The following is an 11,173-nucleotide window of genomic DNA, read 5'->3' as shown; positions in this document are numbered from 1 at the left end:
ATAGCTTATTTTAATCTATTTTTTTTGTTGTTATAAAGTCCTTGACCAGGTTTGACAAACAATCAAACATTGACTTGAGCAATCCAATCCGCTATAAAACAGCTCCCTTGACCTTGAATAATAAATAGCTGCTGCGTGACTATTTTACAGCTGACCGAGCAACGTGGCTGGCCGGTGTTTTTAACTCTAAATTTGGTAAGAAAGGAATATTATATTACTCTATGTCACTGATTTTGAACTATTAAAGATTGCATTCAAAAGCATGTTAATAAATCCTGTAGTAGAATCAAATAAATATGGTATAATCGAGTAATGTCACACTTTTTGTTCAAATATAGGAACGTTCATTCACTAAAATCTAGAAACACTAGTAACATATGGTCGGCCAAAACAAAGCTGTGAACCTGTGTGAACGTGATAAATTTTGCACGAAGTTGTATCCAAAAAGTTTGTTTTCTTCCCAGAAGCTAAAATGTCAGACGAACAAGATCAATACGAGCATTATAACTATGATCCTCCCGTAAGTGGTGGGTCAGGCGCCAGTGGAAAAGGCCGAAGTAAACGTGAAGTTGCCAACAAACTACATGATCATGAACAGAAGACACACGGGACGAAAGATGCACGCAAAGCTGAAGATCAAATCACCAATGCAGAACAAAAACAGAAGGACAAGATGAAGAAACAGAACAGTAAAGAATAGGGTTCACTTCGGTAGGTTGTTTTCATATGTGTACTCTATAATATCATGTAGAAAGATCTATATTCTTTTATCTTTTTCACAGAATAAATAAATGGAAACACCCATGCACCTGTCCTGTACTTGCAAATTGCGCTTGCTATAATAGTTTTCCCGACTCCTACCCCAGGGGGGCCACTCATATAAAAAGTTGTAAGCATGCGTGTGAACAAAAACGCGGAATATGGGTGGTTTTTTCTACTGCAACTACTGCCCGCACGGGCCCGTGTTAAGGGTCTCAAAATCATTGATTATAGCAAATAAGGGTGTCATTTTTGACACCATGTGTCCGTACTAAGGGTAGTTAAATCTAATCACATCCTTACCCCTACTACAATTGTCATAAGGCTAATGAAAGTCAATTCCCAGTTTCCCGTTACATACTTTTTCATGACTGTGTAGGTGACCATTTCATTATTCATTATTCATTATTTTAAACCATTTCATTATTGCATCTGTTACATGTGTAACCACTAACTACCCATGTATACATTTGATAAATCACAGTTTGTAGTTTACAAATGTAGTTTACAACCACATGAAGGTGATTGTACAACTATTATCAAAAGTTTCACAATATTTTTTACGGGATGAGATCAGAGCAGATCAAAGAGTGCGGGACAGAGAATTGAGTAGGTATTCATTATTAATTCATTATTAACCATATACCATGCTCCTACTGCAAAGAAAACCCCTGAAAATCAACAGAAAGTGATTTATGATATATTTAAAACCACAATTATTTATTTGTGTGTTAAAGTTTGTTAGAAATCAACATTTTATTCAAAATAATGAAATATTTGGCCAGCAAATTGTTTTGAGCGGAGTAGGGTAACGGGAAACTGGGAATCGACTTTCATTAGCCTAATAAAATATACTGCCCTAATAATGCAGGCGATAATTATGTTGAATAACTGAGTAGGCCTAAGGCTACGCCTACCAAATCCAGTTAGGAAGTATCTAATAATTAGAGTATAATAATAAAGGAAATAAGAAACCTTGAAAGTTGATGTCTTTTACTTTTTTCTTCAAAATTGATCATGCATCCTTGCTAAGGGTTGGATTTAATCCACTTGTAACTTTGACCTTGTTAAGGGTATGGTTAACAAACCATTTATCCTTGTTAAGGGTCATTTTGAAGACACAATGGTTGTCCTTGTTAAGGGTGCTTTTCTGAAGTGCATTCACACGCATGCTTACAACTTTTATGTATGAGTGGCCCCCCTGGGACTCCTACCTGGATCCAGGGCAGGGCAATTTTGAAGCAATCATGCAACATGCAAGAGTAGCACTAGAAATCATGCAAGAGCACTAAAATCATGAAATCATCATGCTTGCAGGATGTCCGCATGTCCGTGCAGGATGCATGTGATTGTGAAAATATCTAGGCAGATGAGTAACCGGCAAATTTTGCAATAACATCAGACATTGTGACAGTGACATACATGTATCAAGACACAGTAGTTGTACTTGTACTGGTAACTACAAATTTCAAACGTTTGAGGAATTGTTCTCAAGTTGTAGCAGGTTCCATCTAGGGTACCGTATCGTATCTTCAGTGTTAATTATTTTCATTATGGCAAAATATTAATATTGACAATATATTAAATTAACATTACAACCTGTTTGACCTCTCTATAATATTCATTGCTCACCTGTAGGCCTACTGTGTATAGCAAGCGCAATTTGCAAGTACATGTGTCATGTCACGGGCAGTTCTATAATAAAATACATGTTTCTCGTCCGCGCCCTCCTCCTTTTTTGAAGATTTTTCAAATTTCTTTTTATTTTGTAAACTTTCAGTTAATAACTTGTTGAAAAAGATGTTTCAGAAGTTGAAACTTATTTTACGGTTTTGTAAATGAATAATACATCATGTCAGAAGAGTTTTGTGATCGACACTAGAGGGGCCTACCTCTCAAAACAATAGAATAAAAAGGGCCTCCTCCTTTTTCTCAGATATCAATCTGTATGTTGAATACCCAAAATATGGTGCCAAATACAGGTATTTAGCGTCATTTTCCAATAAAAAATAGAAAATAAAGAGCCCCTCATCCTCCAAATTTTCAAAAATCCGGACGAGAAACTTATTCTTATTTTTACTTGGCCTAACTCGTCATACCTAGGTCAGTAGATGTCATTATGTTTATGATAAAGACTGTTGTAAAGTCTTGCTGGCAGGACTATAATACGTATAGCTTTCCTGATTCCTGGATCCAGGGCAGGGCAATTTTGAAGCAATCATGCAACATGCAAGACCAAGAGTAGCACTAGCAATCATGCAAGAGTACTAAAATCTAAGCCTTGTAAAGTTTTAGATGACATTATGACAAATAAGGGCATCTTTTAACACCTGTGAGACTTGAGTCCCATAAAATATGGCCCATTGAGTATATAATAAAAATGGAACCAAGCAATGGTTTTTGTCTCAAAGTATCGCCCATCAACACTGCCGTACAGAAATACAGCATCATATAATATTTTGCTCTAAACCTTTGACGAGCGTGTACTACCGTGATGTTGACAAATCAGAGCTAACAACACTATACGGCATTCATATTTGTCTACTTGGCAACAGCAGATCACCTCAGCAGCCAATCAGAGACAAGCTAAGTCTGTTTTAACACTAAAAATACGAATGTGTCATGTGATTATGATGGGGTGCAGTGATCAACAACCAAGGATCAGAAATTTATATAGCATTAGCAAACCATGTTAAAAATTTGTTAAATTGCCAGTTTCTCACTTGTTGAAGGGAGCCATCTTTTTCGACAAGAGCCTACCGGTACATAACTGGGTTGGGGTCACAAAATTAACTAGGATTACCTAGCCTTAAACCCTTTTCCTGTAGGATCATGATTATATTAGTCATTAAATTGCTAGAATTACAAACATGCAGCTCATGTTTGTTCCATTCTGGGAAGTGTCAGATTCAGATTTGAAATGGGCAGAGGGGCCTAGTGCCTTCTGTATACATGTACAAATCATTTTTGAATGAAATTCCACCTGGGGTTGAATTCTGCAAGGTTGTACATTGTATGGTACCAGGTTTGTATTTTCAGCGTTGTACCAAGATGCAACTATTCAGGATTCATATCCGGAAATGTGGCTTTGGGGAGCAAAGAAATACATGTATGATAATATAATAGGCCTACATAAAACCAAAATCCAGATTTGTAAGTTTCACTAAACACATTTACGATTTAGGATGATCTGTTGTCCATTTTGGCATGCTTTGTGCACATTTATCACAGTGAAGTTATTTTGCCAGTGGGTCAGCACTCAGCAGGACTGTTTTGCCCTCCCCCCCATTGTAAATTTTAGCCAGTATGCCAATGCACTGCCTCAATTTGGACAATTGTTTGATGTCATGTAAATGCCAGAAAATAATTTCAAATGGCAGGCCAGTGGGGATCACTTGTCAGATGAAGGACAGAGCATTATGCCTCTTATACTAGTGGGGGGGGGCAAATATTCCCCTGTGGAGCCAAGCACTTACATACATGTAGCAGCCAGCACTAGCTCCAGGGTGAAGGTCGGGTATAGGGTCTGTGGCAGCGTTCGAAATTTTGGTTGTCCGTTCGCCCGGGGCAACTAAAAAAGTCGCCGGACAACCAAAAATACTGATTCGGTTGTCCGCCGGACAACCATAAATCTGTAGCCAAAGCGGACCTATATACGTACAGACAACCAAAAACTTAGAAGGACAACCAGAAATTGTAACCTGGTTGTCCGTGGGACAACCATTTATTTTTCCTTAATTCGAACACTGGTCTGTGGGTCGGGGTAGTATATCGCTGACCTTGGCTTTGCTCAATGAAGACATGCACAATTGCACGTATGTGTTTGTGTTGAATAACAGTGTTTGGTTTACAAAAAATGTAAACTAGTTAATAAAATTCAGGCCTACATGTATAGTAAATTAGTAGTTGGTCAATATTGGAATTCTATTACATACTAGTAGCCTGTACAAATACTTGCATGGATGCTCGCCTTCGGTTTGCGGTGCATTGTAGACTCACTGTTTCTTTAAAATAAAAGACAGAAATGGAGGAAAAGGAAGAAGCCTTGAATCAAGGCTAGCTGTATGCAATGATCATAATATTCAAGTTTCCAGCTGAATTCTGTTTCTATTGAGCATGTAAATTTTTGTATTATGTAGGCCTACATACATGTTTCTTAAAAGTGCGGAAAAGGTCCTGCAGCAAGCTATACTATGTGGCGTGCAGAACTGCCAGGGGTCAAAATAATTTCTTTTCTCTACTTGGCATTTTGAAAGTTGATGTACATCCACTTTAGTTGATGAAATGGAACTGGCAAAAATATCATCACAGGCAAAATAATTTTGTTTATGAGGCCAAAGGCGACAAATTTGAAATTAAGATAAAGGCAAAAATATGGAGTAAAAAAACAATAAAATACATTTAACAAATTACACATCACAAAGCTTCAGAGTGTTTAGACTGGCCCCCAGTCTCGGTTCGGTTCCATCTCTGGATAATGTACAGTTCATGTAAATAATTACATAAATTACCCTATGAAAAAAATGCCGAAGTCCTGCAACCCCCCCTTTATTTTCCTCAATGCCAAAAATCCATTCCTCTTCATCCACAAATCGACGCCACTGATTACACACACAGTCGACCATGCAGCAATATAGAAATGTACTCGTATTATAAGTGAACGCGAAAGTCCATTGAGCGCTGATTCCTCGACTGGTCCAATCTGTTGGAGATCTCCCTTCCAAATAATCGTTCAACGAAGCACGGTGATTCCGATGTCAATTACGAACGCCCCGCCCCAGTTTCAATTCAAATATGGTAGCACAAAGCTATGCCGTGGGATGTGACGCAAGATCGGATGGGACACTTGTCAACAACTGAGAGGTATTGAGCTCAACTGGCATGCGTCTGATAGACCCATGGTACGCGCAATAATAAAAGGCAACCACTCGACTCGGACTTAGGCATATTGTCCATATTGCGTATAATATTATCGCGTGCGGTTTGCAAATGTTTGCACATTATTTAGCTAGGAAGCCTCTTCAAATATCCCCGCTGCCAAGCTGCGTTGATTGGTCGGATACAATATCATTGTTTTAGTCGCTGACACAACGTTAATGTAGTGCCCGGTGTAGTGAGAACACGGACGTGGTATGTAGAAAGTGCGCCTGACCCAGGATGGGTAAGTGAACTCCCACAAAATGCTGGGAGCTGGAAGGCAAATTGCTTACAGACTGGGATGGTCCATGTATTGGGTTGATTTTAATGCTATTGTAACAATTACCAGTCATTCTCCATGGACCCGATTGAGGGTCTACAGAATTTTCGAACCAAGTATGATAGACCTTTGGTGTTACATGTTAGGGTATTGTTTGTATTTAAGGTAATAATTATAGTACGGTAACTCAATTTTCAAAAATGCCTCCTTTAGCCCCCATTGAGCAGATTGTGTCACATGTAAATTACCATTTGAAGCATCCAAAAAATATTATGGAGGGGGGCGTTTATTAGAGGGGGAGCGTTTATTACAAACAATACGGTAGTCGCTTCCTAAATTCCACAAATATTTTGTGTCTTACTCCCTCTATAGTTGTTCAACTATTGCTGTTGTTTAACCAATTATAACAACAAGCAGAACTGATAAGGCAAAAAAAAAAAGGTTTGTGTCAAAGCTTGCGCGCGCGTTTGTAAAATCGCATGATTTGACAAAAAGAAATGCGGAATTTTTTTTATTTCAAAAAAAATTTTTTTAGGTTTTTCCAGAAAAAATTGGCGAAAATCAGACTTTTTTCTCAAAATACCATGAAAAAAGTGTCGGGAATAGAAAAAAAAAAATCACATTTCGCATTTGTTTTAAATTTCTTGTGAGCTTTGAGATATTTTATACTTCCTACAATGCATTTCTTTCATTTTATTTCAAATTCTGAACTGATTTGCTATCTTGTGCAACATGGGTCGATAGTGACAAAAAGTACAGGTATATGAATGAACAGAGCACACCCAGATTTTGCAAAATTTGTACAGATTTCTTGACTATCGACCCATATTTAGCCAGTCTATTCTCAACATGAAAACAAAGGGAACAATGTTTAATAGAAGTTATAAGAAGTGTCATTTGATGTAATGAGGTGATGCTGCTGCATCATGTTGCAAAGGATTTTGGGAAGGGTAAGATACCTTCTATGCTGTTCTGTGCACTACTTCCTTCACAGTAATAAACAAGTTTGTTACTTTTAAAGATATGCACGGTAAAATTCAATTATAAAACAGTTCTCACTGTCAAGAAAGTTCCTACCTGCACATGATCCATCAAAAATATTTGCAAGAATTGATTCTGATGTTCTTGCAGAAATTCTATCTCTTAGGCCACACTATCTGTAGAGTGAAACTAAAGTTTAAGCAGTTCTGACATTTACCCTGTTATGCCCAGTTGAATAAAGTACTAAGAAAATAGATTGAACATGAATTTGAACATCAGCGCCATCCCATCCCATATTTAACCGTCTTTCATGTCTCCTAACCACACTCCAGCCGGTATTTCAACCTAAAAATGTCTTCTCTCTCCTCGGGCTAAACAAAAAATTCCACTCTTAGTCACAAGCATCTTGGAAAGATTTATTGACTTTTGAACCTATTTTGACAGATTTTATCTCAAATTTGATGCACAAAAAATGGGTCAAAAGTTAGCTGAGAGCGAAAATAGCATTAACTGTCAAGTTCGAAATACTGTGTTTTGAGTATATGAAGTGCTTTCAAAGTCCCCTGTAGGAGTTCTGGGGAAAACACTTGATACGGAAGTTGCAAATATTTAAAAGATGTGCCTCTATGACGATGACCTTTTATCTAAGAGCCAAGTATGGCGACAATATTGACTTATTGAAAGAAGGCGTAAAATTGCTATCTATGGTGACTAAAATTAAATACAATATTGCTGTTAGCGTTATACTGTTACGGGATAATTTAATAGCCGTGTCACTGTTTGCATCATTCAGGGGGACAAGAAGCAGGATAAAGATTGTTCAATACATATTGACCTCAATACAAGCAAGTGTTGAGGGGACCACATTTCCCTAACCTGAGCAGGTGGACTGGCCCTAGTGTTGCCATGGCTGTGGCAAAACCACCCAATTGGGCTACTTGAAGACCACATTGATTGTTGTGGCTCAGAAAACTGACAGTGCCTTGTTTGAAATTGGGCCACTTTTTGCAGACAACTTGTTTCAACATTTCAACAACAAAATGCACCATTGTACATTGCCTCATTTCAAATATATAGTTTTGGTTTTGGTTTTGGTCACATGGTTTCCTATTGTCCTGCCTAACCACTTGAATCATAAGATATCAAACTCATTGTTTCTACCTTTTGTTTAAAACCGAACATTTGTGTCAGTCAGTTTTGGTTTTGGTTTCAGTTTCTTATAAGTGGTGTGGATCGTAAAATTATTTGATTTGAAGTTACCTACTCTAAGTATACAAAAGAAATGTTTAAATTTCGTGCAGTGCAATATTCACGAGGAGAGAAATCGAGCATGGTAATCTACATTGAAAGAGTGGTTTACAAAACCGAATAAGTCTAGGCTAATTCACCTGTGAAAAATATAGACCATCGAAATATTTGCATTCGACATTACAAAAGGGTCACTATTGTAATTGTATAGGCGCTTATAAACAAAATCGATTCATGTCCTTAATCCCATGTACCAGAATCGATGGAAGGCCATTATATGACCTCTAATAACCTAATGACTTTTACTGAAGCAATTTTACTGCAAAAAGTAGAAGATAGAGGGGAAAAGAGATTGTGTGGGATGTGTGTGTGTGTGTGGTGGGGGTGGTTGGAGGGCAAGGGGATATGGGCCGGGAGAGAGAGAGAAACAGATGAGAGAGAGCATTGGAAGTGAAAGAGAAGGGGAGGAGAGCTCGAGATGAAGATATCGAATGTAGGGGAGGAGGAGGGGGAAAGGGGTAATTTAGGGAAGAGGTGGTTATAGGGAGGGGATACCCCTCTTAAAGAGGTATGGGTTGTGCTTCCCGGGGATAATAAACTCATTCATAATCAAATCATCTCCATGCATCGTTTATGTTTCATACAAACAAACAAACCCCCCACCCCGCCCCCATCCTTCAATATACGCCAGCATGTATATGATTTCTAGGCCTAGAACTCGTCAGTGTAATATGCCACCTACCATGCCTACCTTCGACAGAGAGCATCAACTGTCGTCCATGGGATAGATTTCGATATCAATCATGATAATAATTATGTTAGCACAATAGGCTATTGTATACTTCTGGTTATATACCCTATACTGTGTCCTTCCAGCATAATAGTGTTATGATTGCAAACCAGATCAGCTCTACTTTTTAATCCCTTGATTTTTGGTTTCTGAACAAAAGAGAAACCAAAACTAAATATTTGAAATGAGGGACTGAATACATTCTAAACAAACAAAGACAATGGTCTCTCTACATGTAGATCTTTAGTGCAAAATTGCCATTATGGATAGATTTTTCTTGATTTTATATTTTTTGCCTCCATGTGATACTTTGCAATGTATGTCAGTACTTCTGGTGGATGCTGTGTCTCTTGATTGTATCTACATGTAGGCGGATTGACAGATTTCTAGGATAGGTACGCTAGGCCATGGTCAGAAACTCTGGCTAGTTTTTTTTAGGTGTGTGTATTTTTTATTTTAAATGAAAAGTATTTAAAGCATCATGACCTGATTTTTTTTACTGAAACCAAAACCCAATATATATATGACCTGTTTAAAACATTTTAATTTTTTTTAAACGTTTTTGTGTTTGCTGGGATGATACTTGTTTTCTTGGAACATAGTTGACATGGCTGTCTACTGAAGGTTTTACAGGCCTGATTTAAACGTTTTTAGTAATGATCAGCTATGTGTCTGAACTCTTCTTCTTACAATATTTATTGTACTTTTTGCTTAATTGCTTTTTATGTAATGTAAAAATTAATGCATTTCAAAGGCTTCTGCACTTCGCGTTTGAGGGGGACACCCTCTCCCGCACCCATCCCTTCAGCATTTTGCGTACCGGAGCAGGCCCAACATTTTGCCCCCCCCCTGAATATTAAAAATCTTCCGAACCTTCTGTATTTAAAACATCTGAATTAGACTGAATATATAAAGAATGTGCTCCAAACTTCAGAGATCTTCACTTGGTTAAGGAATGTATGTGTACAAGAAGTAAAATTAATTTTGAGTGAGGACTAATAAACTTTTTAATAATTTATTAAGTTTTCTTGCTATTAAAAAGTGTGCATGTTGTGTTTTAAAATGTAAAATAAAAAAGAAATTATTTTAGTTCATATTTAAATAACAAAAAATTATTGCAATAAATTGTAGTATCTTGTAGTCAATGCATGTTAAGGTGTCATACTGCCCTCTCCTGTTGTTGGGAAGACAGACATTTACAATTTTAACAAGACGTGAATTCCTGAGAATGAATTAAATGTGGGACATATCGTTGAGCGTTTCAGTATCAGCTAGAAGTTGAGGTTTGCCAATCATTTGAATAAAAATGCCTGTCCTAATTTGACTTTAAAAACATTTACCAGACCTCTAACAGCCCATTGGGGTTCAAAGAGTTCAAACATGTCTTGCTATGGCCTTGTTTTGCAAGTCTACTAAAAAGGTCAGCTAAGATACTGGTTCACAGCTTAGAAATACCAGATAGATGTTTATTGTTGCAGTAATATTGCGATTTATAAGTGATTTGCATTTGATCATTCCCTTTAATGTTTTCTAGTATTGTGATTTTAGCACTTTGAAATGTTGCGGTTCTGCAGACCATAGATCATGTTGTACATGTTGGTTGATCTTGTTCACTGAAAAAGATTCAATCCAGCCTGCTGGCAGACCCATCTGTGAGTGGGCATTTCCAAACTGAATGCGTAATTATAACATCAAGTTGAAAGTTGATGTAAGGGGGTTGGTGAAAAGTGTCGAAACTTGCCCATGGGGAATGACATGAGTTTCTAAACTATTCCTGCTATCTGTGACTTCCCCTTGCCAATATCCATCTCATTTCTAGGAAGATGGGTTCACCATTGATTTTAAAACAAACTAAAAATATGAAAAAAGGTCAACCTTCAGGTTAAAACAATCTGCCTCTACTTTTTTAATTATCAATGTGCATGTCACTAGACACTGAAGTTAAACTGGACACTGCTGCAGCGGGCAGTGAGTGACCTGATTTGGTAGTTTCCAGCTGGACAGACTAGAGATTATATGTTGGTTGTTTTATTAGTTTGCTTGGTCATTTGAGATGTTTACCAATTCTGGTGTAGATAGGGTTATGTCTGTAGTGTAGACCTACATGTAAGGTAAGCATATGCAATCAGTAAGCAAGACTTACAAAACAATTAAGTTCATCATTCATGCATGGTGCGTACTGCGTAGGTTTATGGCTC

General features: G+C 37.5%; 1 long non-coding RNA gene across 1 annotated transcript in view; it reads left to right on the top strand.

The window, feature by feature from the left end:
• Nucleotides 1-412: 412 nt before the first annotated feature.
• The window catches only part of LOC140141787 (uncharacterized), a 32,386-nt gene continuing 21,625 nt past the window's right edge, over nucleotides 413-11,173 (top strand). Inside the window, exon 1 of the long non-coding RNA XR_011857452.1 lies at nucleotides 413-711. This is a non-coding gene — a long non-coding RNA (uncharacterized lncRNA). The remainder of the gene's footprint in view (nucleotides 712-11,173) is intronic.

This window comes from Amphiura filiformis, chromosome 20 (assembly GCF_039555335.1).
Source record: "Amphiura filiformis chromosome 20, Afil_fr2py, whole genome shotgun sequence".
Classification (NCBI taxonomy): domain Eukaryota; kingdom Metazoa; phylum Echinodermata; class Ophiuroidea; order Amphilepidida; family Amphiuridae; genus Amphiura; species Amphiura filiformis.
The sequence above is the reverse complement of the archived record's forward strand: the minus strand, read 5'-3'. Positions and strand labels throughout refer to the sequence as shown.